The 26,594-nt window shown below is 42.3% G+C and overlaps 1 long non-coding RNA gene across 1 annotated transcript; it reads right to left on the bottom strand.

Moving 5' to 3' along the window:
* Positions 1–19,130: 19,130 nt before the first annotated feature.
* On the bottom strand, positions 19,131–20,706 carry LOC139165805 (uncharacterized). The gene is made up of 3 exons (XR_011558813.1): positions 20,661–20,706; positions 19,366–19,392; positions 19,131–19,196 (listed from the first exon to the last, which is right to left on the bottom strand). It is a non-coding gene; the product is annotated as an uncharacterized lncRNA (long non-coding RNA).
* Positions 20,707–26,594: the final 5,888 nt, after the last annotated feature.

Here is a 26,594-nt window from a genome sequence, read left to right on the forward strand (position 1 = left end):
CTCTTGCCATTTCCTGTCCTATAGTTGCGATGGAGGAAGAGTAAGTCCGAATCCGATCGAACACTTGTAAGAGCTCATATTAAGACTTACAAAGTGGCGCTCAAGGCGGCAAGATGCGCGTACCATGCCGCCTTGATTGCATCAGCGGAATCCCGCCCGGCCGCTCTGTTTAGGGTAACCTGCTCCCTTCTTAATCAGAGGGGAGTTGGAGAGCCCTTGCAGAGTAGTGCTGAGGATTTTAACACGTTTTTCGCTGATAAAATCGCTCGGATCCGAGCGGACCTCGACTCCAATTGTAAAACAGAGTCGACTGACAATGAGTCATTCGAGGTGACTGGGGCTAAACGTCTTTGTCCATCTGTCTGGGAGGAGTTTGACTTGGTGACACCTGATGAAGTGGACAAGGCCATTGGAGCTGTGAGTTCCGCCACCTGTTTACTGGATCCGTGTCCTTCTTGGCTGGTTTCGGCCAGCCGAGGGGTGACATGGAGCTGGGTCCAGGAGATTGTCAACGCCTCCTTGGGGAGGGGGTCCTTTCCGCCCCTTTATAAGGAGGCACTCGTGCGCCCCCTTCTCAAGAAGCCTTCCCTGGACCCAGCCATGCTTAATAACTACCGTCCAGTCTCCAACCTTCCCTTCATGGGGAAGGTTGTTGAGAAGGTGGTGGCACTTCAACTCCAGCGGTCCTTGGAAGAAGCCGATTATCTAGGTCCTCAACAGTCTGGATTCAGGCCCGGCTACAGCACGGAAACTGCTTTGGTCGCGTTGATGGATGATCTCTGGTGGGCCCGGGACAGGGGCCTGTCCTCTGTCCTGGTGCTCCTTGACCTCTCAGCGGCTTTCGATACCATCGACCATGGTATCCTTCTGCGCCAGCTGGAGGGGTTGGGAGTGGGAGGCACTGTTCTTCAGTGGTTCTCCTCCTACCTCTCCGGTCGGTCGCAGTCTGTGTTAGTGGGGGATCAGAGGTCGACCCCGAGGTTTCTCCCTTGTGGGGTGCCTCAGGGGTCGGTCCTCTCCCCCCTGCTATTTAATATCTACATGAAACTGCTGGGTGAGATCATCCAAGGGCATGGGGTGAGGTATCATCAATATGCCGATGATACCCAGTTGTACATCTCCACCCCATGTCCAGTCAACGAAGCAGTGGAAGTGATGTGCCGGTGCCTGGAGGCTGTTGGGGCCTGGATGGGTGTCAACAAACTCAAACTCAACCCAGACAAGACGGAGTGGCTGTGGGTTTTGCCTCCCAAGGACAATTCTATCTGTCCGTCCATTACCCTGGGGGGGGGATTATTGACCCCCTCAGAGAGGGTCCGCAACTTGGGTGTCCTCCTCAATCAACAGCTCACATTAGAGAAACACCTTTCAGCTGTGGCGAGGGGGACGTTTGCACAGCTTTGCCTGGTGCGGCCCTATTTGGACCGGGAGTCATTGCTCACAGTCACTCATGCCCTCATCACCTCGAGGCTCAACTACTGTAACGCTCTCTACATGGGGCTACCTTTGAAAAGTGTTCGGAAACTTCAGATCGTGCAGAATGCAGCTGCGAGAGCAATTATGGGCTTCTCTAAGTATGCCCATATTACTCCAACACTCTGCAGTCTGCATTGGTTGCAGATCAGTTTCCGGTCACAATTCAAAGTGTTGGTTATGACCTATAAAGCCCTTCATGGCACCGGACCAGAATATCTTCGGGACCGCCTCCTGCCGCACGAATCCCAGCGACCGGTTAGGTCCCACAGAGTCGGCCTTCTTCGGGTCCCATCGACTAAACAATGTCGTCTGGCGGGACCCAGGGGAAGAGCCTTCTCTGTGGGGGCCCTGACCCTCTGGAACCAGCTCCCCCCGAGATTAGAATTGCCCCCACCCTCCCTGCCTTTCGTAAACTCCTTAAGACCCACCTCTGCCGTCAGGCATGGGGGAACTAAAACACCTCCCCCTTGCCTATGTTGTGTTGTTGATTGATTGACTGTGTGCCTGTTTTTTATATATATATTGGGATTGTTTTAGGAAATTACTAATTTTAAATTGTAATTAGATTGGTGGGCATTGGATTTTTATTATGTACTGTTTTTCATTATTGTTGTGAGCCGCCCCGAGTTTGCGGAGAGGGGCGGCATATAAATCCATTAAATCTAATCTAATCACTGTGTAATAAAACCTGACGAATCTTGGATACAACTGAAGAGATTCAGATGACATTTACATGTGGAAAGTACTACCTATAATGACAACATAGTGTAGATACATAGATAGATGATCGCTACACATAGGGCTTCCACAGATAAAACCTGCCAGATGGTAATCCGATGGGATGAGATGGCATGGGGTGCATTTAAAAACTGGGGGAAATGAAACAAGCTGGCTAATCCCCATTGTGAAGCAGCTTTCCAAGTTTGAGAAGTTAAGGGCTAGGACTTGTCTGACAGATTCTGGAGCTTTTGAACCACATAGCATCAAAATGTCTTTTGTAATGGGACAGTCTTTTCTGGCTGGCATCTTCCTTCCTTTTGCCTAATAAGCACATCCTATGCTTCAAGAAGCATATTTAGGTTGCAAATATCCAGAGGACTATTTGGTAGTGGCAAACATCTTGGGGTTTCTGTAACTCTTGTGATTTTTGCAGCCAATATATCCATGCAATCAAGTTTGTTGAAGGCACAGCAAGAGAGGTTTGTGATCTTCAGGGCAGTTTCTTGTTCTGCCTTCACTATGTGTATGGACACTTCTGACTTCTTCACATCCACTACTGTCACCGTCCAAATCCCATGAACCAGTTTTAAAATCACAACTGTTCTCAATCTAGTTACCAAAATCTCTTAAATCAGCGAAGAGCAGTCTTTTTTACAGGGAGCAAAATCATTCCCACCCTTACTTTGTTTAAGATTAGGTAAGCTGGTCTGCAAACATCCACATGGCAGGACAAAATAATCTTTTCACATTTCTCTGCTATCATCTAGTAGTCAATCTAGATTTCTGCAGTCAGATATGGTTCAGTTCTCTTAGCTTTGCTGCTTATTTTGTTGCAGACGTAAAGGCAAAATAATCCTTACCTAAATATTAAATAAAAATAATGAAGTTAGCCATCAAGACTTCAACCACTTTTCCTTAATGTTCTCCTGATCATTCAATAAGCTTTCTTTTTTTTATAGACCCACAAAATAGGCAAGATACTAAAAGGTCTCTTTGCTGCCATCTAGTGACCACTCTCTGGAATCAATTGACCCCTGTGATCCGCACTCTTCCTACCTTCCTGGCTTTCCTGAAGGCTGTGAAAACTTGGCTTTGCCTGCAGGCCTGTGGCCAATGAGTTATACCATCTAGCTCCGGCTAAAAGGATGAATGATTTATTTTCTTGGGGTTTTAAATTGTTATTATATTGTTTTAAATTGCTGTACACTTCCCAGAGTCCTGAAGGAGTTGGGCGGCTTATAAATAAATTAAATTAAATTAAATTAAATTAAATTAAACCTTTTACAGCCCAAATATGGTAGATCTAGTCTTGGGGGAGGGGGAGAGAAATGTTTTCCTGCCAGTAATACTGGGAGATAAAATATCCTGAGCTGAGAAGCCCCTGAGTAGCCTCACTCACCACGGCACTAAAGACATTCCTCTTTGATTCAACAGATTGAAACAGCCTTGTTCTGGGGATCAGCAAGAGGGGAAGAAATTGGAGAGGTTGGGAATGTTTTTAATAAGTTTTGTGGTTTTATTAGTTGTGTTTCAGCTAAGTGTGTGTATTGCCTACTGCCTGTCCTTGTTAGTTGTATATGGCTTGCTGTCATTCCCCTTGTTAAAAGGGCATTATAAATAAATGAATTAATAATAATAATAATAATAATAATAATAATTATTATTATTATTATTATTATTATTATTATTATTATTATTATTATTATTCTGTGAAAGGACAGTGGAACAGGTGTGTGCACATCGCAATTGTGCATCAGTTTAGTGCAAAAGAGATCCCCAAGATTTACAATCACGATCAAGCCCAGCATTTCCCGAACTGCTGTCTTCCAGATGTTTATTTATTTATTTGTCTATACATACAAGATAGCAGGTATTGGTATAAATATAAACGAAAGCAAAGTAGGTACAGGTAAATTTGGACAATAGGACAGTAAGACAAGGATGGTAGGCACGATGGTGTGCTTATGCACGCCCCCTTATAGATCTCTAAGGAATGCGGTGAGGTCGACTGTAGACAGTCTAAGGCATTGATGGCGAACCTATGACATGGGTGTCACAAGTGGCATGCGGAGCCATATTTGCTGGCATGTGAGCTCCAACATGCAGGTGTATGCTGGCCAGCTGATTTTTGGCTCACACAGAGGCTTTGGGAGGGTGTTTTTGGCTTCCAGAGAGCCTCCTGGGGGATGGGGAGGCATTTTTACCCTTCCCCGGTTCCAGGGAAGCCTTTGGAGCCTGGGGAGTGAAACAAGAGCTTATTGGGCCCACCAGAATTTGTGAAACAGGCCATTTCCGGCCTCCAGAGGGGAAGGTGTTTTTCCCTCCCTCAGACATCATCATCATCATCATCATCATCATCATTATTATTATTATTTAGATTTGTATGCCGTCTCTCCGGAGACTCAGAGTGTCTCCTCACAAGAATTCACCGCATTTTTGCTTTCTGTGCATGTACAGAAGCAAAAACATGCTGGGGACATGCACACATAACACATACACAAGACAACGAAAGCTGCATACGCAGCACACCAGTAGCAGCGGACGGTAATAGCAATTTAAGTTTAAGTTTATTGGATTTATATGCCGCCCCTCTCTGAGGACTCAGAGCAGTTTACAACATATAAAAAAGGCAATATACAGTATATCGAAATCCAAATAATTCAAATTCAGTTACAACTAAAAAAACTACATTTGCCCCTGATTTTGTTTTGAACCTCTCAACAAATCAGGAGGAAATTCAGGCGAGGCGATATACATGCCCGCTTGCTTGAGGGAAATCTCTCTTTTTCTGAACATGCATAAAAGATAGATAGACTGTCACTATATTGTTTAAATATTAAGAGAGAACTTAACCGCTGTTGTTACAGGCCGCAAACACATACTAAGAAAGAACTGACTTGGGCGAGGATTAGGGTTATGTTCTCTCAGTTTGTGTTGTTCTGTACTTCAAGACATGTACAGTCAAAATAAGCAAACGTACGATAAATTATGTAATGCCTTTTTTAAGGCTGATTGTAAAGATGGTTTATTGGTGAACAGGACCACATGGGTTTGAGGTCCTGGGCAACATATGGAGGAGAGAGATTGAGGTATTTATACCCTCTCTTGGGCCTTGCCCTTAAGCTTCCTGTTCCCGTGCAAGAAATGTATTCTGTTGGCTTGTCAGACTCCCAGGTTATGCAGCAGTCATAGTTAACTTTGTAAGTTATCTGAGTCTCAGGCATGGTTGAAGCTTGCTAATGAAATGAAGGGGCTTGTCCTATTGCGGCTGAATGATTTTGCCCTCATTTAGATCTTTCGTGAGGGCTAATCGCATCACTGAGGCTGAAGGTCTTTTGTCTTGTAGATAGGCTGGTCCAGTCCTGCTGGGGCTATTAAGAAAGGTGGGGGCTGTTTTCCAAGAGCATGTTTCTCCTTTAGGGAAATATAATATTCTACCTTTTAAATATTTCTCCAAATATTTCATTCTTCTAAGACAGGGTTGTGTGCTAGCTTTCCATAGGATCACTAAACAAACTGTAACAAGTTGAGGATTACCTGTAATAACGTTCACCTATCTCCAGTGATGGGCTCCTACGGGTATGGACAGGTACTCAGTACCGGTAGCAAAATTTTGATTTTTTTCCCCTTTTTTCCCCCCCTTCTGGGCTCTGGGTATGTTTTTCCTGTCGCAATAAATGAGGTTGAATGGGTATAATTTTAGAAGAGCTGTGTGTGCGTGTGTGTACATACACTTTATGTAGTAGATAATCAGGGGTGGGCTACTGCCCGGACGTGGGGTGGGAGGCAATGGGGTAGCAAAAATGGAACTCCACCCCCAGAATACCCAATTTGCACTGAAAGATGTTGAAACAAAATGCATAAGCCACGACCACAGTGTGGTAGTAAAAATTTTGGTAGTCCATCACTGCATCTATCTCCTTCCCACTGAAGTACTAGCTAGGAAGAGAAACTTTGGGATTCCTGCAGATGTTGAAGAAGGACATAACTATGCTCGCCAGTTAGATTTATTAGTTATTAAAATTCTACTGTACAATTTGTGATTTTGTGTGTGTGTGTGTGTGAGAGAGAGAGAGAGAGAGAGAGAAAGAAAGAGACAAAGACAGAGAATGGGAGGGGAACATTAGAGTTAGCCTAACCTCCAACAGCTATACTAGACCAGAAGTTTCCAACCTTGGCAACTTTAAGACTTGCGGACTTCAACTCCCAGAGTTGAAATTGACTGAGGAGTTCTAGGAGTTGAAGTCCACAAGTCTTAAAAGTTGCCAAGGTTGGAGACCCTGTACTCAGGGATGGGTTGCCACTGCGCATCAATAGCAGCCCCAGGACCGGCTGAAAGTCATGACAATTCCTGTGCGCAACGTCCAGGGGGAGTCCAGTCTTAAAGTTGCTAAGTTTAAAGAGCCCTCCTTTAAGGCTTCTTTTCCACTTGATCCAGTGATTTTGGGAAAAATTGGGTGCTCAGAATGGAATCTTGTCTTTAAGATATCTTCCCAGCATGCCAAGCAAGTATGGGGGTGCCCCGGTCTTCCCCATGGACAATCAGTGGCCTGGATGATTTCTCTGTAGGAAAGACACTGCTGGCAATGCTGCTAGGAGCTCTCTGGTGGAAACCAGGAGTGAGAGGTTGAGGGATCCCTCGTGAAAGTGAGTGGGATTCAGAGATACCAAGTTTGAGTTCGGCTCTGCCCCGACTTCTGATGGCCTATCAGCTGGAAGGTGAGGTGGCTGTGTCAATCTAGTCAAAGGCACATCCTGGATGGATCTTGTGGCACTCAGTAGTTTGAAGGCAGATTCTTACCAAAAGGCCCCCAAAAGGTCCATTTCTGCCTTGTTCCATTGGGCGGATTCTCTCCAACCCCTGAGCTAAACAGAATTCATCTCGTTGGGGACCCCAATTTAGACCTGCAAGAGGGCCGCTTTCTTGGTCTTAAAGAGCCAGCCAGGTGGGGCTAGATCTCACGCAGTTGGGACATCCCTTCTCCACCAGAGACCCTGGAAGAAAAGTTAGTCCTACCCCAAAACAATGGCAATTAATCCTGTGCACAGAGCAGATGGGCAGGGCCCCAAAAATGTGCTGGCGATTATGCTGGGCATTTTCAGATCAGGATAAATCTGGAAAAATTTCCCCTTTTTTTCAAAGGAAAGTCAAATTAACTTTAACTATAGCAAGGAATGTGTTTGGCAGGATGCCAGTTACCTTATGTAGGAAGAAGGACAACTGCATCCTATCTGATCCCACCCCTCAAAACAACATTTCATCAAAGGTTTTTCTAAAAAGATCAGTAGGATCCATTTAAAAGCTGACAGGATTTCATCCCACAATTGAAATTTTCCTACCTACCTGCATGGGGAAAAGAGCTCAAGCAGGTCAAAGGAATTCCTGATTGTGGGAACGCGGGACCTAGTGTCTTGGAATGTGCGTGCGAAAAGCATAGACCTTGAGCATGACACGTATGATGACCCAGTTTCTCTAGCAACATTCTCCTTCCCAGCACTCTTGTCTTGCCTTCTTTGCTGCTAGCCTAAGAAAAGTGCAAACGTTATACAGTGATCCCCCGCTCGTTGCGAGGGTTCCGTTCCAGGACCCCCCGCAACGAGCGGGTTTTCGCGAAGTAGCGCTGCGGAAGTAAAAACACCATCTGCGCATGTGCAGATGGTGTTTTTACTCCCGCAGCGCTAGTGAGGAGCCGAAGATTGGGGGCGGCGCGGCTGTTTTAAAACGTCGCCGCCGGCATGGGGGGCTTCCTAGCAGCCCCCCAAACCCGGGTTGGGGGTCCGGGGGGTGCTGGCAAGCCCCCCATGCCGGCGGCGACATTTTAAAACAGCCGCGCCGCCCCCAATCTTCGGCTCCTCGCTAGCGGGCAGGCAGGCGGCGGACAAGCCGTTCGCTGGCGCTGGCTCTCGCTGCTTTCGAGCTGAGTCCTGGAGCGAATTCGCTCCAGGACTCAGCTCAAAAGTGCCGACAGCCAGCGCCAGCAAACGGCTTCTCCGCGCTGGCTGTCGCCGCTTTCGAGCTGAGTCCTGGAGCGAATTCGCTCCAGGACTCAGCTCAAAAGCGCCGACAGCCAGCGCCAGCGAACGGCTTCTCCGCGCTGGCTGTCGCCGCTTTCGAGCTGAGTCCTGGAGCGAATTCGCTTCAGGACTCAGCTCGAAAGCGGCGAGAATGAACGGCGTGGGCGGGCGAAGGGCGGGCGGCAGCGAGGAGTTTGCGTGGGCGGTGGGGAAACTCCTTGCTGATGCCCGCTGCTCGCCCTCCCGCCAGCAAGAGGGGGAAGACCCAGGGAAGCCGCCCAGCAGCTGATCTGCCGGGCGCCATCTACGCTTCTGTGCCCATAGAAAAAAAGGGCACACATGCGCAGATGGTGTTTTGACTTCCGGGTTGAAAAATCGCAAATTACCCTGTTCGCAATGGTCGGGGACGCAATAACCGGGGTATTACTGTATATCACTAGGTGGGCTGATGGGACCTTTCTCTCGCTCTCGCTTTCTTTTTCTCATGAATCAGCACTTTGAAATGTAGCCCAGGTTGTGTGATTTTTATTGGTTATATTTTGTACGCTTAATACGTTATGAATTTGAATTGGTGTAACAGACCCATGTGAAATGTAGCATCGTAGAAGCCTGCATTTCTGTGTCTGCTTTCAATAAAAGGGTCATCCTGAATTGAATCTAGGTTGTCTCACCAAGGAGAAAAAGTTGTTTTCAAGTTTCTTGTCCGAGGTTTTTTCTCTCAATTGGATTTATTTTATTTTATTTATTTATTTATTTTGTGACTAACGCGCAGTCAGTTGCCAGCTGCGAGCCTCCGTAACCCCATACCTGATCTTAAGAAAGAACTTTCCCCTGCGCAAATCCAAAGAGATTTCTTGGGGCAACTTTTCAGCACCATAAAATAGTGCACTCTGTCAGAGGTGGGAACCTCCCAGCCATTCCAATCATTCTGTTTGGGCTTTGTGGGAAATTCTAGACAAGCATCAAGACCAACAACCAGAGGTAAGGAATCAAATATTTTGGTCTATAACATCACCACTTCAGAGAGTTGTGCTAGCAGAAGGGGTCCTGGGAACATAGCAGCCACCTCTACCATCATTGACATCAATGACTAAACTCAGGAAAAAACCCTGGAAATTCAGGTGCTGGACTGGAGGGTTTTGTAGCAGTTCCTGCCCATCCTATTCCTAGTGATGCAGAGATGAATTTGAGAATGTGGAGTGGAGATCTGTTTCCTGAGCCAGGAAGATGACAAGGAGTTGAAAGTGAAAAATATTCAAACAGGTTTTAATAGTTTATCATTTATTATTTTTAAAAACGCCTCCATACTAGTCTTTTCTAAGAACACCACAAAAAGGTCTCTCCCTCTGGGTAATCATTCCTTTGCTTTGCCCTGATAATTTCTGTTCTTCCAGCTTGTTCATAGCTGGCAAAATGGCAATGCCAGAAAGTGAGACTTCAGTCCTTACTGTGTGTTGTCCTCCAACTTCTTTTTTCTTTGCTCCCAAGGGAAAAGCCCACAACTGAGGTGATCATGCCAAGTAGGAGGGAATCTGCATAGTTCCTCCCAACAGCCACATTGTTGAGGGAAAATCTCTCTGGAGGATCTAACTCAGGTCACATCAGGGTTGGATTGCCTGAATGATGTGAGGTCCCAGAAGTTCCCAACTGCCTCCATCTTCTGTTACACTCAAACTGTTTCAATCAAAGAGATTTATTCCCCGTTCCCTTCCTAGTCAGCTGAATGCAAATTCCTCATTCATTGGGATCGGCTTGATTTTGTTCTTGGGCAGCAGATCACACCATAGTAATCCCTTCTTTTTATTTAGGAGACTAATGTGGACACCCATCTTATGCCCAACATTCCTGGGCGGGTCAGTGCTTAAGAATAAAATATAAAAGCCAACAAAATGATAGTAATCACAAACCGTGCAGCGTATCATACCAACAAAATCATTCTCCCTCCACACCTTCTGAATTCTAGTCTCAACTTACCCTATACGTTAGAGGAAGAACCAACTGTTTGACGAGTCCATTTCACCCAATAAGGGGATGAAGGGGGGATGCTAAATGTCATAGAAAATCCTCTTACCACTTGGCAGGGGCAGCTATGGTCTCACTGGGTGATGTCTAAGCGAGGGGACCCGGAGACACCCATTCTTATCTGTCTCAGACAGAGAGAGGCCTTGCAAGTATCCTGGCTCTGTGCTATTCATGGTTTGAAAAGTGACGACCTTATTTTAAACCTGAGAAAAAACCCAAAAGTCCATGCAGCATGATAGCCAAAGGAAGACTCGATATACAGCCCATTACATGAGTGCAATTATGAAGGGACCAAGTAGTGAGGGACCATGAACAAATGGGAGGAGGTGACTCTGTGCCAAGCCAGCTAGCCACAGATAAACAACTGCTCCTCCAGCAGCAGTTGTGAGTCCAGAGCAGGGATGGGTCCCTCCTAGCTTGGACCGGTTCACCCAAACCGATAGCGACCCACTGGTGATGTCATGATGATGTTAATGAACCGGATTGGTCAGTGTCGGTCCATGGGCACAGCCCTCGTTTTATTTTTTATTTTTATTTTCTTCTGAGCATGTGGAGAAGCCCAGTTTCCAGCACTGTGTATGCCGTCACCATCTCGAGGAAGCGAACCAGTGGCAAGTTAGAACCCGCCTCTGCTTGGATCCCCTCAACTTTTCAGTCCCAGAAAGTAGCTGAAAAATGCCCTTCTCCTGTTTTGCAGCCATGCACCATTTTCTGTCCTTGCCTCCTTCCTGTTTTTATTTGGTTTTCCCTCTCCCTCTGAAAGCAAAAGGAAGTGAGGGAGGAAAGTGGGGAAGAAGACACCGTTCCCCGTAAGCTGCGCGCGTGAGCATGCGCGTGCCCCAAAATACCCCCGCACACCCTTTTCCACGGGCGCACGCTCCCCATCCCCCTGCCAGCCTGCCGGGGGGGCGGGGACGGAGAGGCGCCAACAGTAGAAGGAAAGGGAGCCGCGGCCTCCCCTGCCTCCCCATCGTGCCTCCCGCCCCCGCGTGCCCCTGGCCTCTTGGCGCTGCCCCCGCTCACCCGATCCGCCCCCTCTCCTCCTCTTCCAAGAAAAGCGCGGAGGCTGCCTGCTTGAGCCTCATGACGCCGCTTCGCCCTGCCTGTCTCCGTTGTGTTTTCGGGGGGGAGTGGCGGGAAAGCCCTGTGCCGGCCAGGAAAGCCAGCTTTCCAGGAAAGCAGCGTGCCTTTTAAACACGCTGCTTTCCTGCACCTCTTTCCTGGGGGGGGAGTGGCCTCCTCCCCCCCCTGCTCAGGAAAGAGTTGCAGGAAAGCAGCGCATTTGAAAAGCACGCTGCTTTGCCGGAAAGCCAGCTTTTATATTCTTACTCTTTTCCCTTAATATCTTCTCTAAATTTGTTTCTTGTTTGAGGAATATTTCTTTATTTTCCCTTTTACTTAAATACGTACTTATTGAGTTAACTTGTAACCAATTTTGTTGTCCAAGGCATCTCTCTATTTCATTTCTATTGATCCTTCCATCCTTTTCATATAACTGTTCAATTCTCTGTATACCTTTTTCCTTTAATTTCCATATTATCTTTGTGAGGTTACTTTCTTTCTTTATATTTATCACATGCAGCGTCGCTAATTTAGAATTTGTCATTTTTAATTTGCCTTGCCATTTCATCCAACTTTCTATAATCGCTTTAGTTGGATCTATTAATCTATTTATTTCTATCTTGTTCCATTTCCTAAATAATAATTCTTGATTCTTAATGTCATTAATTCCTTTCTCTAATTCTACTCATGGTTTCTCTTCTAATAATTGTAATTCCATTAATCTATCTATTTGATATGCATCCCTGTAATACTCCAAACTTGGATTTCCCCAACCTCCCTCCCTTCCGTGGCTATCAGCCATTTTTTTTAAATTCTTGGTCTTTTATTACCTTCTCTCCAAGCATTTAATTTAGTATCCCATTCTTTTAATTTCCTTATTGGGAAGGTTCCATGCATTACCTGTAAAATGTATAACATTTTTGAGATAATCATCATTTTTAATGCTCTTACTCTAGCCAATCTTCTCAAATTTTTATTTCCCCAATTCTTAATTTGTTTCTGAATTTTTTTCCATATTAAATTATAATTAAATTCCACCATATTTTCTGGGTTCTTTAATAATCAAACTCCTAAATATTTCATTTTCTTATTCCCCCGTTTTAAACCTGATACCTTCCGTATTTCAATTTGTTCTTTAGGCCCGGTATTTAAACAAATAATTTCTCATTTTTCCATATTTATTTTTAACCCTGATTGGTCTTTAAATTCCTGAAGTATTACAATCATTCTCTTAATCATATCTACTGGTGTCTCTGTAATTATTATAGCATCATCTGCAAATAGATTTAATTTTAATTCCATATTCCCTATTTGATATCCCTTCCATTGTTTGTCTTTTCTAATTTTATTAGCTAATGTTTCAATTGCCATCACGAAAAGCATCAGGGATAGGGGGCATCCTTGCTTGGTTCCATTATTTATTTCTATCTTCTCCGTTCTATTTCCATTCACTCTAACATAGGCTATATTTTCCTTATATATTTCTTTTATTACTTGACAAAATGTTTCCCCATATTCAGGCTATTACATAATTGAAATAAATAGTCATGATTTATTTTGTCAAAAGCTTTATAAACATCTAACTTTAATAGTCCCATTTTCCTTTTAGTTCTAGTAGCATGGTGCAGCACATTCACTATATTTCTAATAGGTTCATATATTCTTCTTCCTTTTATAAATCCATACTGATCCTTTCCAATTATTCTTGGTAGTATATTTTCCAATCTGTTTGCTAAAATTTTCATCAAAATTTTATAATCCTGATTTAGTAGACTAATTGGGCAGTAGGAACCGGGTTCTTTTAAATCTCGATCTGGTTTAGGAATTGTTACAATTTTGGAGTTCTTCCATGTTTGTGGAACATCTAATGTTGTGAGGACATTATTATACAATCTCTCCAAATGTCTTTGTAAGTTTTAACAAATCATTCCATTCTTTATTTCTTGTTATTCTTAAATCTTCTCTTATTAATTCTATTTCCCTTATTCTTTTTTCCCTTTCCATTCCCCAACTTTTTTAAATATAAGACTCCATACTGATTAAATTACCCCTAATAACTGCTTTCTTCGTGTCCCAGATAACTGATTGCCTCATTTCACCATTTTCATTTATATTATAAAATTCCTGAATATCTCTCTGAATTTTTCCCCTATTTTTTTAACTTATTGAAACAATTGTGTTATATCTCCAAATTCTTTGTCTACTAATGGAGTCTATTTTTATAACTGCTGTTATGGGTGCCTGGTCAGATATCCAATTACTCTTAATTTCTGCTTTTTTTATTTGAATATTTCCTGTTTTATTCATAAATATATAGTCAATACAACTAAACTTATTATGTCTTACAGAATATGTTCCTCTATTTAAATTATCAGCATGTAGGTCTGTCATATTTAACCTATTTAAATTTAGTTGTTTCTTTTCTTTGTTGTTAGCCATTATTTCTACATTGAAATCCCCAGCATATATCACCATCCCTTCTGAAAATAAATCCAATTTACGTTTTGCATTCATACTAAATTGGTTAGCATTTACATTTGGAGCATATATTACCGCAAGTGTTATTGTAATTTGGTTTATTTTTCCTTTTACAAATAATAATCTTCCTTCTTTGTCCCCTTTTGTTTGTATCACCTGAAATGGGTTCCTTTCATTTATTAATATAGCTACCCCCCTACTGTTTATTTTTCCTCTAGATTCGAAAATACCTTTCCATTCATTACTGTCAATTAGTTTATCCGTTCTTTTCCGTCTCTTATGGGTTTCAGTAAGAAATAAAAAATTGACATGATTTTCTTTCACTAATTTCAATAGTCTGTGCCTTTTTAGAGGCGATGCAAGACCGTTTATATTTAATGCCATAATTGTTCGATCACTCATAGTATTTCCATTTAACGTTTTTCCCTCCTGTAACCCAGAGTTCTATTAAATTCTTCATTTTTATAAAAGAATCTTCCCACCCAGGTGCCTCCCCCCGAATTTCTCTCACAATGAGAGAAAAGCGGGGGGGAAATCCGCTGTTTTGATCAGGCACCACTGGGGGCACGATTCCACCAAAACTGTTGCTCTCCCCCTAACACCCTTTCTTTAAAAAAGGAAATAAAACCCCACACTCCCCTCCCCAAGTCTCCCTTAATTTGATTAAAATTAAAACAAATGTTAAATTAAATCAGGACCAAACCTTAACCTTTTTCTTAATATATAAAACAATCAAAACAAAAATATTTTACAAACATTTCATTTCTTTTTTTGCCTCGTAACTCTTGCCTCCATTTTGGAAGAATCTGGTGCTTCTTTCTCTTTCTCCAAAAGAGCTTGCCTTTTCAATTAGAACTCCTTAATGGGGAATGTTGATTGCAAAAGTTCAAAAAGGTTTTTAACCCCCTCTCCTCCTCTTGCAGCCCCCTCTTCAATCGCCTCTGTTGCTTTTTCTGCCTGTTGCTTTAAATCCGGATTCAAACCAAGTTTTCCCAGCATTTCCTTCCCTTCCTCCAACGACTTTGCTCGGTACATTTTCCCCTCTCGAAAGACCATTATAATTGCCGGATATTGCCAGCTGAAACGAATGTTTCCCTTAAACAAAGCTTCTGCTATCGGACGCATCTGGCTCCTAGCTTCCAGGTTCCAAAGTTTTAGCTTTTTACTTAGTCCAGTTTATTTGAGACTCCAAGAGGTTCAATGGGGTTTAAAATCCAAAGTTTATTTTTTTCATTTGAGGAGCATTCAGAGTTCAGCGGAGCGTCTACACCAGTGATGGCGAACCTATGACACGCGTGTCAGCACTGACACGCGTAGCCATTTTCAGTGACATGCGGCCACTAAGGAAGTCAGGTGTCCATTTTTCCAGAGGAAGAAATATCGTCGCTTCGTGTTCTCTTTCATTGAGTGAGCCGATTCTTTCCATTACAATGAAACCTGTTCCTTCCAAAGAGCCCCTTCCGGGAACGGAGCTGGGCCGAAGGGGTTTTTCTACTCGTTTCCAAGGGAGCAATACTGCGGTTTGTCCAGCAGATGGCATTACGATCCCATTCATCGCTCGCGCAGAAAATGGGTCTTCTAAGAATGAAGTCGCCGCCTTTTGTCTTACTGTCTCTCGGGGATCGTTAAGTCTCCAGCATAAGACATTACGGGGAACGCGCGGCTTCCCAATGTTTGGGGGTGGGTAGGTGAAAGAGGGCCGTCAGATGTTGCACAAAATGTGGGACTTCTCGAGATCCAGGTCGACCTCGACCGGATTTTAAATCTTCGAACCAACTGCGGTTCAGAAATTTCAAACATGGAGGGATTTGGGGCGCCCGCGCGTGGGGGGGGGGGACGTTCCCGTAGCTCTTCCATTCGCTCTTCCGGATGAAGCTCCCCCTCCCTCTGTTCGATTTTCTATGCCAGGAATTGGGCAACGGAGGCAACTGGCGGAGCGGCCTTTGCTTTCTTCCCGCAGCTTCAGCTGGGCACAGGCTGGAGAGGGCCTTGCTCCTTGGGCTATTCCCGCTTCTCACCGGAAAGAGAGAGGCTGGGCTGCCCCCCCTTTTCAAAGCCCATGGGATCTTTCTTTCTTCTTTTTTTTTCTTTCATTCTCTCTTTTTCTCTTTCTTTCTTTCTCTCTCTCTCTCCTTCCTTCTCTCTCTGTCTCTTTCTTTCTGTCTTCCTACCATCTTTCTTTCTTTCCTTGTTTCTCTCTCTTTCTCTCTCTCCCACTTTGTTTCTTTCTATCTTCCTTCCTTCTTACCTTTCTTTTTTCTCTCTCTCCTTCCTTCCTTCTTTTTCTTTCTTTCCTTCCTTACTTCTTTTTTTCTCTTTCATTCTCTCTTCCGTCCTTCCCTCCTTCATTTTTTCCATCTCTCTCTCTTTTTCTTTCTATCTAACTTCTTACCATCTTTCTTTCTTTCCTTTCTTTCTCTCCCTCTTTCTCTCTCCCTCTTTCTTTCTGTCTTCCTTCCTTCTTACCATTCTTTCTCTCTCTCTCCTTCCTTCCTTCCTCCCTTCCTTCCTTTTCCCCTCTGCTCCCTCCCTTCCTCCTTTCGTCTCCTCCTTCCCTCCCGTCATTTCCCTTCTTTTGAAGTTTGCTCTTTGCTTGCTTTTTCTGTCAAACCTTTGCAAGGATATCTGTCTCAGGCTTCTGGAAATAACCTGCAATTCACGTGAGAATTCGCCGTTTCAGTGAGTCTTTGGGGCAAGGGCGCCCCTCCCTCTCCTGCAGGAGTTTTTTTTAAAAAAAAAGAGTCCGGGGACTATTCCACAAAGTGAAAATAAGACTTGGAGAAGCTTGTTTGTTGACTTGAGGTCAAAGCTTGAGAATGTAGAAAGGTGTCGCTTGGAGAATCAAGAGGAGTGCCACTATGAACGGGAAATTTGGAGTGCTTGGAATCGGTTACCAGACACTTTTAGCACAAAATTATGTTTTTTTCCTCAAGGTGACACACCACCCGAGTTATGCTCGGTTTTTTGGCGAATTTTGACACAATAAGCTCAAAAGGTTGCCCATCACTGGTCTACAAGCCTCGACGCAAACGGAAATACCTCAACTTTTCTTCAAGCTCCTGATAAATTTCAGTTTTTTCTTTGCAAAGTTTCTTATTTTCTTTAAAAAGTTCATTAATTTTTATTTGTAATTCTTCTTTTTCATTCTGTAGTTTTGAAATTTCCATTGTGTTCCTGCAAATCATGAAGACCAGAGAGAAATTAGCCCCCAGGGTTTTTTTAAACTTGAATTATCAACCTTTTTATTCAATTTTTATTAAATACACGTTAAAAATACGTTATGAAATTATGAATGTCATACAGACAGGGTGAACTTAAGAGGATTGTGCAAAGATTTGATGAACTATGTGAAGACTTACGAGCCTTTCCTCTGTAGTTTCTGGTGGCTATCTAAAAATTTCTCACCTGTCATGTTCTCGGCAGAGCTCCTCATTTTTATCAATATTTTCAATTTTTTGGAATGTGGCTTTTTCCATTTCCATTTTCATTTGTTCTTTTTCTGTTGTAATTTTTTCTATTACTGCCATTTTCCTGTAAAATATAAGGACCAGAGAGATATTAGCCCTCTTGCAATATAGAGGCGGGAGGAGTGGAGGAGCCCATATCTAGGGTGGCACAGGGCCAGAATATCCCGGTTTTGCTGGGGAGAGGCAGATATGTTGGGAGACATGGAGTAGGCTGCTCTCGGGGAACAAGAGCTCGCTGCTTGAAAGCAATCCCTTGTTCCGGCCCCATGAGCTTAGCTCGGGGTACTGGCGACAAGCGAATCTCAAACCATAGGCTCAGGCTGTTGATATTCAATGCCAGGTCAGTTGTAAATAAAGCTCCCCTCATCCAGGATTTACTCCTAGATGAGGAGGCTGACCTGACATGTGTTACTGAGATCTGGCTGGGCCCAGAAGGAGGAGTCCCTCTCTCTGAAATGTGCCCAGCTGGGTTGCAGGTGTGGCACCAGCCACGACCCCAGGGAAGGTGGGATGAGTGGCTATTATAGCGAAAAAGACCTTCAGCCTACGCAGGCTCGCTGCTCCTGAGATTACAGGTTGTGAGTCCCTCTTTGTGAAGTTGAACCTAGGGGTTCAGGTGGGCTTGTTGCTCATGTACCTGCCTCCCAGCTGCGTGTCAACAGCCCTGCCTGTGCTACTCGAGGAGGTAGCTGGGCTGGCAGTGGAGTTCCCCAAGCTTATTGTCTTGGTGGACATTAACCTGTTGCTTGGAGAATCCTCTGGATTGGTGCAGGAATTTATGGCCACCATGGCAACCATGGACCTGACCGAAGTAATTTAGGGTGCAACTCATGAGGGGGGCATGCTCCTCATGTCACATGGTATTCCCCACAGAGCAGTTGAGCAATGATCTGAAATTAAGGGTCTTAAATATGTTGCCTTTGTCATGGTCAGATCATTTTCTGCTACGGCTTGATTTCAAGGCTTCAATCCTCCTCTGCAGGGAGATGGAACTGATTAGGGGATTCCTTCCCAGGCACCTGATGGACCCAGAAAGCTTTCAGAGGATACTTCCATCTGCTGGTCCATTACTCTGGGGGGGAAAGAACATCATCTTTCAGCTGTGGCAAGGGGCACGTTTGCCTGGTGCACCAGTTGCGGCCTTATTTGGACCGGGAGTCTCTACTCACAGTCGCTCATGCCTATATCATCTTGAGATTCAACTACTGCAATGCTCTCTACATGGGGCTACCTTTGAAGAAAGAGTGTTTGGAAAATTAAAATTGTGCAAAATGTGGCCGTGCAAATGGTCATGGGCATTCCTAGACATGCCCCTCTTTCTCCAACACTACGTGGATTGCATTGTTTGCTGATTGGTTTCTGGACACAATTAGTGTTGGTAATGACCTATAAAGCCAAACATGGCATCGGTACTTGGCGGTAATTTTCCTGTAAAATATCAAGAGCAGAGTGAAGTTAGCCCCCTTAGGTTTTTTTACTCAAATTGTAAAACTTGTTTAAAATTAAAACTAATTGAAATATTAAAGAAACGATGAGAAAGTCAGGGTTGCTATCTAAAATTTTCTCACCTCCTCAACTTTTCTTCAAAGTTTTCACAAATTTCATTTTTTTCTTGGGAAAGTTTCTTATTTTCCTTAAGAAGTTCATTTATTTTTATTTTTAATTCATTTTTTTCAGTCAGCAGGTTAGAAATGTCCTTTGTCTTCCTGCAAATAATGAAGACCAGAGAGAAATTAGCCCCCAGGGTTTTTTTTAACTTGAATTATCAACCTTTTTATTCAATTTTTATTAAATACACATTAAAAATACCTTATGAAATTATGAATGTCATACAGACAGGGTGAACTTAAGAGGATTGTGCAAAGATTTGATGAACTATGTGAAGACTTACATATATATCTGCTCCCTCACTCTATTCAAATCAGCATCTGATCTTTGCGCTTTTGTGTGAACAATCTAGAGAAGCCAAAATAGATCATAAGTCAGGAATATATTTCCGTAGCAGCCCACTTGCTACCCCTCACTACCCAATTAGTCACATTGGGCTTTCCCCCCTCTTTTTATGATATGAACTATGTCTCAGTCATGCACACTCAACAGGTTCCTTATGTACTAGATTGCTTACCTGATGGGAACGCAACTTTATGCTGGACTAGAAAAAAAAATAGTCTTAGTTAATTTCTGTAGGAAATGTAAAACACAGTGGTTCAAAACAATTATGAATCATCTAAATTTTATTTCACTGCTATTGGTATTGTATGTGGCCAAGGAAACTAGCTAATGTAGCAAAGAAGGAACCGACCAAGAATTAGCATCAGCTCTGATAATTGCCATTCTTTTACAGAAATTACAAATAAACTAGTCTGTATAGATGTGTGTATGGATTTCATATATGCAATAGAAATATAAAGCGAACATATATACTACATAAAATATGCTGCACATGCATTATTAACCATTACCAATTGTGAAAAAAATCATTTATTTTCATTTTTCTCATAGTTATATTCTAAGGTGAGCTGCAAGTATACATTATATACCTCAGCATGTCTTTGTGCCAGAAGACGATGTCTCCTTCCGGAGACAAAATACCCTATTTTAAAAAAGCAAATTGACAGTGATTAAAGAAACTAATTTTTCTATCAACAATTCTAAATGACTTGGGTTGATGTTAAACATCGTTTCCTCTTCAAATCTGGGGTACCAACTATATCTCTGCCATCTAATCTTTGACACATGCCTGGAAATTCACACTACTGAAAAAAATAACATTTTACTATTCTTCCAAAACTGAAGAAACTTCTTGGATTACGGTCTAAAAATTTTCAAAAAAAAACCAAGCAAAGAAAAAGGAAAGTCCAGTTTCTTCTCGGTTGGATGAGTTCCTGCTATTTTCCTAACAAGATTTTTCAGAAGTGGTTTGGTGTTGCCTCCTTTCTAGGGGAAGAAAAGGTGACTGGGTCAGGGTCACCCACTTGGCTTTGTGCCTAAAGTGGGGCAAGGAATGTCAGTCTCTGCGTGCGCAGGGTGATGCCTTAACCACGATACCAAACTGGCTTTCTTGGGTTGCTAATGCAAGCTAACTATGTATTTCAAAGGTCAAAACAAAAACCTAAACGGTCAACTGAGGATAAACAGAAATCACAATTCATATTCTATCTGTCTGTCTATCTGTGTTTCTCCAACTACCTACTGTTCTTTCTATCTATATGTCTGTCTGACTGTCTCTATCTATCTATCTATCTATCTATCTATCTATCTATCTATCTATCTATCTATCTATCTATCTATCTATCTATCTATCTATCTATCTATCTATCCTATCTATCCCTACCTAGCTACCTAACTACCTGCCTAAAATTTCTATATGTTCCATCACACATTTACTGTGACAGCGTATGAACAAATGTTTTCTCTTACCTCCTTTTGGAGATGTTTCATCTTTTCTCTTGATTTTGTCAACAAATTGTTTTCCATCTCAAAATCAGTAATGGAAACTAGAAGACAAAGTAATAGGTGAGAATGCAGAACAGCCTTGACATTTTTATTTCCAAATAGTCAACATATAGCAGATGTCTTTTTGGTATTCTATATTTAGTCTATAATTTATCTGCCTTTAAAATGGGGATTGGCAACAGGATTAGCAACAGAATTTTATATACATTCACCAAGAAGTCTGCCTCTCAGTTTCGATGTAAAAACTAAATACTGAATGCAAACGTGTCATCAAGGCTTGGTGCAAGATGGGAAATGACATCTCAGTGCTTTCTCTAAAAGTGGGACCCACTGGGTCATTCTTCCAAAACTGTGTCCTTACCAGAATCCTCAGGTCTTTCACGCCTTAGCACTTCAGCACATACACGCTTGAGTTTCTCGATTTTCCTTTTCATTTGTTCTTTTTCTATTGTAAAATTTTCCAATGCTACCGTTTTCCTGTAACATAATAAGGACCAGAGAGATATTAGCCCTCTTGCAATATAGAGGTGGGAGGAGTGGAGGAGCCCATATCTAGGGTGGCACAGGGCCGGAATATCCCGGTTTTGCTGGGGAAAGGCATATATGTTGGGAGACATGGGGTAGGCGGCTCTCGGGGAACAAGAGCTCGCTGCTTGAAAGCAATCCCTTGTTCTGGCCCCATGAGCTTAGCTTGGGGTACTGGCGACAAGCGAATCTCGGACCCTAGGCTCAGGCTGTTGATATTCAATGCCAGGTCAGTTGTAAATAAAGCTCCCTTCATCCAGGATTTACTCCTAGATGAGGAGGCTGACCTGACATGTGTTACTGAGATCTGGCTGGGCCCAGAAGGAGGAGTCCCTCTCTCTGAAATGTGCCCAGCTGGGTTGCAGGTGTGGCACCAGCCACGACCCCAGGTAAGGTGGGGGGATGAGTGGCTATTATAGTGAAAAAGACCTTCAGCCTACGCAGGCTCGCTGCTCCTGAGATTACGGATTGTGAGTCCCTCTTTGTGAAGTTGGACCTAGGGGTTCAGTTGGGCTTGTTGCTCATGTGCCTCCCAGCTGCATGTCAACAGCCCTGCCTGCGCTACTCAAGGAGGTAGCTGGGCTGGCAGTGGAGTTCCCCAAGCTTATTGTCTTGGTGGACATTAACCTGTTGCTCGGAGAATCCTCTGGATTGGTGCAGGAGTTGGACCTGACTGAAGTAATTTAGGGTGCAACTCATGAGGGGGGCATGCTCCTGACATGGTATTCCCCACAGAGCAGTTGAGCAATGATCTGAAATTAAGGGTCTTAAATATGTTGCCTTTGTCATGGTCAGATCATTTTCTGCTACGGCTTGATTTCAAGGCTTCAATCCTCCTTATTTGGCCTTATTTGGACCGGGAGTCTCTACTCACAGTCGCTCATGCCTTTATCACCTTGAGATTCAACTACTGCAATGCTCTCTACATGGGGCTATCTTTGAAGAGTGTTTGGAAAATTAAAATTGTGCAAAATGTGGCCGTGCAAATGGTCATGGGCATTCCTAGACATGCCCCTCTTTCTCCAACACTACGTGGATTGCATTGGTTGCTGATTGGTTTCTGGACACAATTCAAAGTGTTGGTAATGACCTATAAAGCCATACATGGCATCGGTACTTGGCGGTACTTGTGGGACCGCCTTCTGACGCATCAATCCCAGCAATTGGTGAGATCCCACAGAGTTGGCCTTCTCCAGGTCCCATCAACTAGACAATGTCGTTTGGTGGTGCGTAGGTGAAGAGCCTTTTTTGTGGGGACTCCTGAATCAGCTCCCCCTGGAGATTCGCTCTGCCCCCCCCACTTCATTTATGCCACCAGGCTTGGGGCAATTAGATCTCAGTCCCCCTGGCCGACCAAATGTTTGTATGGCTGTTGTTTGAATGGGTATGACTGATTTTTAATATAATTGGGGGTTTTAGATTGTCTCTATAGTTTTAATTTAATTGGATTTGCTATTGTATTTGTATTGTATTTGTTTTTATATGTTGTAAGCCACCCCGAGTCCTTAGAGAGGGGCGGCATATAAATCCAATTAATAAAATAAATAAAATAAAAATAAAAATTTCTCACCTACGCAGTTCTTCTTTTAAATCATTATTTTCATGGAGGAGGTCTATTTTCTCCATGGCACATTTTTGAATTTTTGAGCTGAGGGTTTCCTTTTCTTTTATAATTTTTTGAATCTCGTCTTCTTTCTCTGAAGTAATTTTCCTGTAAAATATCAAGAGCAGAGTGAAGTTAGCCCCCTTAGGTTTTTTTTACTCAAATTGTAAAACTTGTTTAAAATTAAAACTAATTGAAATATTGAAGAAACAACGAGAAAGTCAGGGTTGCTATCTAAAATTTTCTCACCTCCTCAACTTTTCTTCAAAGTCTTCACAAATTTCATTTTTTTCTTGGCAAAGTTTCTTATTTTCCTCAAAAAGTTCATTATTTTTTATTTCTAATTCTTGTTTTTCCGTTAACAGTTTCGAAATTTTCATTGTCATGCTGCAAATAATGAAGACCAGAGAGAAATTAGACCCCAGGTTTTTTTTTAACTTGAATTATCAACCTTTTTATTCATTTTTTATTAAATACACATTAAAAATACCTTATGAAATTATGAATGTCATACAGACAGGGTAAAATTAATAGGATTGTGCAAAGATTTGATGAACTATGTGAAGACTTACATATAATTCTGCTCCTTCACTCTCGTCAAATCAGCATCTGAACTTTGCGCTTTTGTCTGAAAAATCTAGAGAAGCCAAAATAGATCATAAGTCAGGAATATATTTCCGTAGCAGCCCACTTGCTACCCCTCACTACCCAATCAGTCACACTGGGCTTTCCCCCCTCTTTTTATGATATGAACTATGTCTCGGTCATGCACACTCAACAGGTTCCTTATGTACTAGATTGCTTACCTGATGGGAACGCAACTTTATGGTGGGCTAGAAAAAAAAGTAGTCTTAGTTAATTTCTTTAGGAAATGTAAAACACAGTGGTTCAAAACAATTATGAATCATCTAAATTTTATTTCACTGCTATTGGTATTGTATGTGGCCAAAGAAGCTAGCTAATGTAGCAACGAAGGAACCGACCAAGAATTAGCATCAGCTCTGATAATTGCCATTCTTTTACAGAAATTACAAATAAACTAGTCTGTATAGATGTGTGTATGGATTTCATATATGCAATAGAAATATAAAGCGAATATATATACTACATAAAATATGCTGCACATGCATTATGAACCATTACCAATTGTGAAAAAATCATTTATTTTCATTTTTCTCATAATTATATTCTAAGGTGAGCTGCAAGTATACATTATATACCTCAGCATGTCTTTGTGCCAGAAGAGGAAGTCTCGAACTTTCTTCATCCGGAGACAAAATACCCTATTTTTAAAAAGCAAATTGACAGTGATTAAAGACACTAATTTTTCTATCAACAATTCTAAATGATATTAAACATTGTTTCCTCTTCAAATCTGGGGTACCAACTATATCTCTGCCATCTAATCTTTGACACATGCCTGGAAATTCCCACTACTGAAAAAAATAACATTTTACTATTCTTCCAAAACTGAAGAAACTTCTTGGATTATGGTCTAAATATTTTCAAAAAAAACCCAAGCAAAGGAAAGGGAAAGTCCAGTTTCTTCTCGGTTGGATGAGTTCCTGCTGTTTTCCTAACAAGATTTTTCAGAAGTGGTTTGATGTTGCCTCCTTTCTAGGGGAAGAAAAGGTGACTGGGTCAGGGTCACCCACTTGGCTTTGTGCCTAAAGTGGGGCAAGGAATGTCGGTCACTGGGTGCGCAGGGTGATGCCTTAACCACGATACCAAACTGGCTTTCTTGGGTTGCTAATGCAAGCTAACTATGTATTTCAAAGGTCAAAACAAAAACCAAAATGGTCAACTGAGGATAAACAGAAATCACAATTCATATTCTATCTGTCTGTCTATCTGTGTTTCTCCAACTACCTACTGTTCTTTCTATCTATATGTCTGTCTGATTGACTGTCTGTCTGTCTCTCTCTCTCTCTCTCTCTCTCTATACTATCTATCTATCCCTACCTAGCTACCTAGCTACCTGCCTAAAATTTCTATATGTTCCATCACACATTTACTGTGACAGCGTATGAACAAATGTTTTCTCTTACCTCCCTTTCGAGACGTTTCATCTTTTCTCTTAATTTTGTCAACAAATTGTTTTCCATCGCAAAATCAGTAATGGAAACTAGAAGACAAAGTAATAGGTGAGAATGCAGAACAGCCTTGACATTTTTATTTCCAAAATTGGAATCTAAACTTGAGACAGTGTCCAGAATAGCACATAATTTTAAAATTATATTTCCCCTCTAATTCCTCTACTCTGATCCTTTAGGTAAGGTGACCAGATGTCCCACTTTTGGCAGGACAGTCCCAATTTTTAACAATTTGTCCCACATCCCGCAGCATTTTTAAAAAGTCCTGATTATTTTTTTTTTACTTCCAACTTGACATCGCATCATGGCAGGGCAGCCTCCAGTGAACTCCAGGTCTGTTCTCTGCTTTTGAGCTTTTTTGGTTGCAGCTTGGAGAGCCTCCACAACTTAAAGAGGAACTTCCTGTGGCGTTAAGGTGATCCCCCAGAGAGCGAGAAATACCCTCAGAAACACAGCTGATGCAGCTACCTGACACTTAAAAGGGAAGCAAGAAATAACAGCCAAAATAAGCCAAATAAGGGACTAAAACGGATGGGGATTGCAGATTTGTGGGAAGGTTCGGAGTGAGAGGTGGTAATAGTAGAATGACTTGGAGAGAGGAGCCCTTGATGCTGTCTGGTTGGATTGATTTGATTGTATTTGATTTGATCGGGAGTTCCAAGGGGCAACGCAGCAGTCATTGCATTTCATCAGGAACAGTGAGGACTTGAAAGATGGGTGAGGAGAAAGAGTTGAAGTGGCGGACGGGTGATTGGAGATCGGAAATCAGAGCTCGGAGATAGGAGACCAGCCACAGACTCCCTCCTCCTAATACCAGATTTAGACCTACTTGGGAATCATTCCGGACGAGCTGTTTGAATAGCAAAGGGCAAGGTGGTGTTTTTGAATGTATATGAAGTTTTGTGCAAGTTGAAAGAACAGAAGACTTAGAGGTGACTAGGCAAACTGGAAGCCCCACGCTGAAAATAAAGGGAGTATCACCAGCTCAGCGGGTTTATTAATTTGGATATAAACGGATTAGAACTATAAGCAACTTGACGACCAATAAGGAACATTGTTGAATTAATTTAGGATTGGGTCAGACTGATACATTAATTAGAAGACAATTGGGTTCTTAACTAACTTAATAACATTAAGAGTTCAAAACTGATCTTATTTAATAATCAATGTAAAACTGTCTAGGTATATCCTAATTCCTATTTCTCTCTTTCCTCTTCTGATATTCATTTACAATTGATTCCATATTAAATATAGAATTAATATAAATATTGATCAAACCTGATTAATCAAAATTACTTAACTATTTATTGGCTACTTTATTTAACATTGCTTTGTAAATGAACTGTCATTGATTGATTTACTCTATTACCTACTATAGTGATAGATTGCTTGCTTGTTATTATTATTAATTATTAGATCTTTAATTTTTAATTACATTAACTATTCAATATTTGAGAGGCAGAGATATTAATAGACAAACCTGACACATAGCAACTCTTTTTTGAAATAGTTTAAATAAATATAATAGAAGTATATGGTTAATTGGAGTTATATTCTGGAAATATTTAAAATATTTAATTTAAAACTGGCTTTTTGCCAGTTTTGTATTGGAATGTAGTAAAATGTCGATGTCTTCAGCGACTACATTCCAATCCATGGTAAGGATGCAGCAATCAA

This window comes from Erythrolamprus reginae, chromosome 3, assembly GCF_031021105.1.
Source record: "Erythrolamprus reginae isolate rEryReg1 chromosome 3, rEryReg1.hap1, whole genome shotgun sequence".
In the NCBI taxonomy this organism is placed as follows: domain Eukaryota; kingdom Metazoa; phylum Chordata; class Lepidosauria; order Squamata; family Dipsadidae; genus Erythrolamprus; species Erythrolamprus reginae.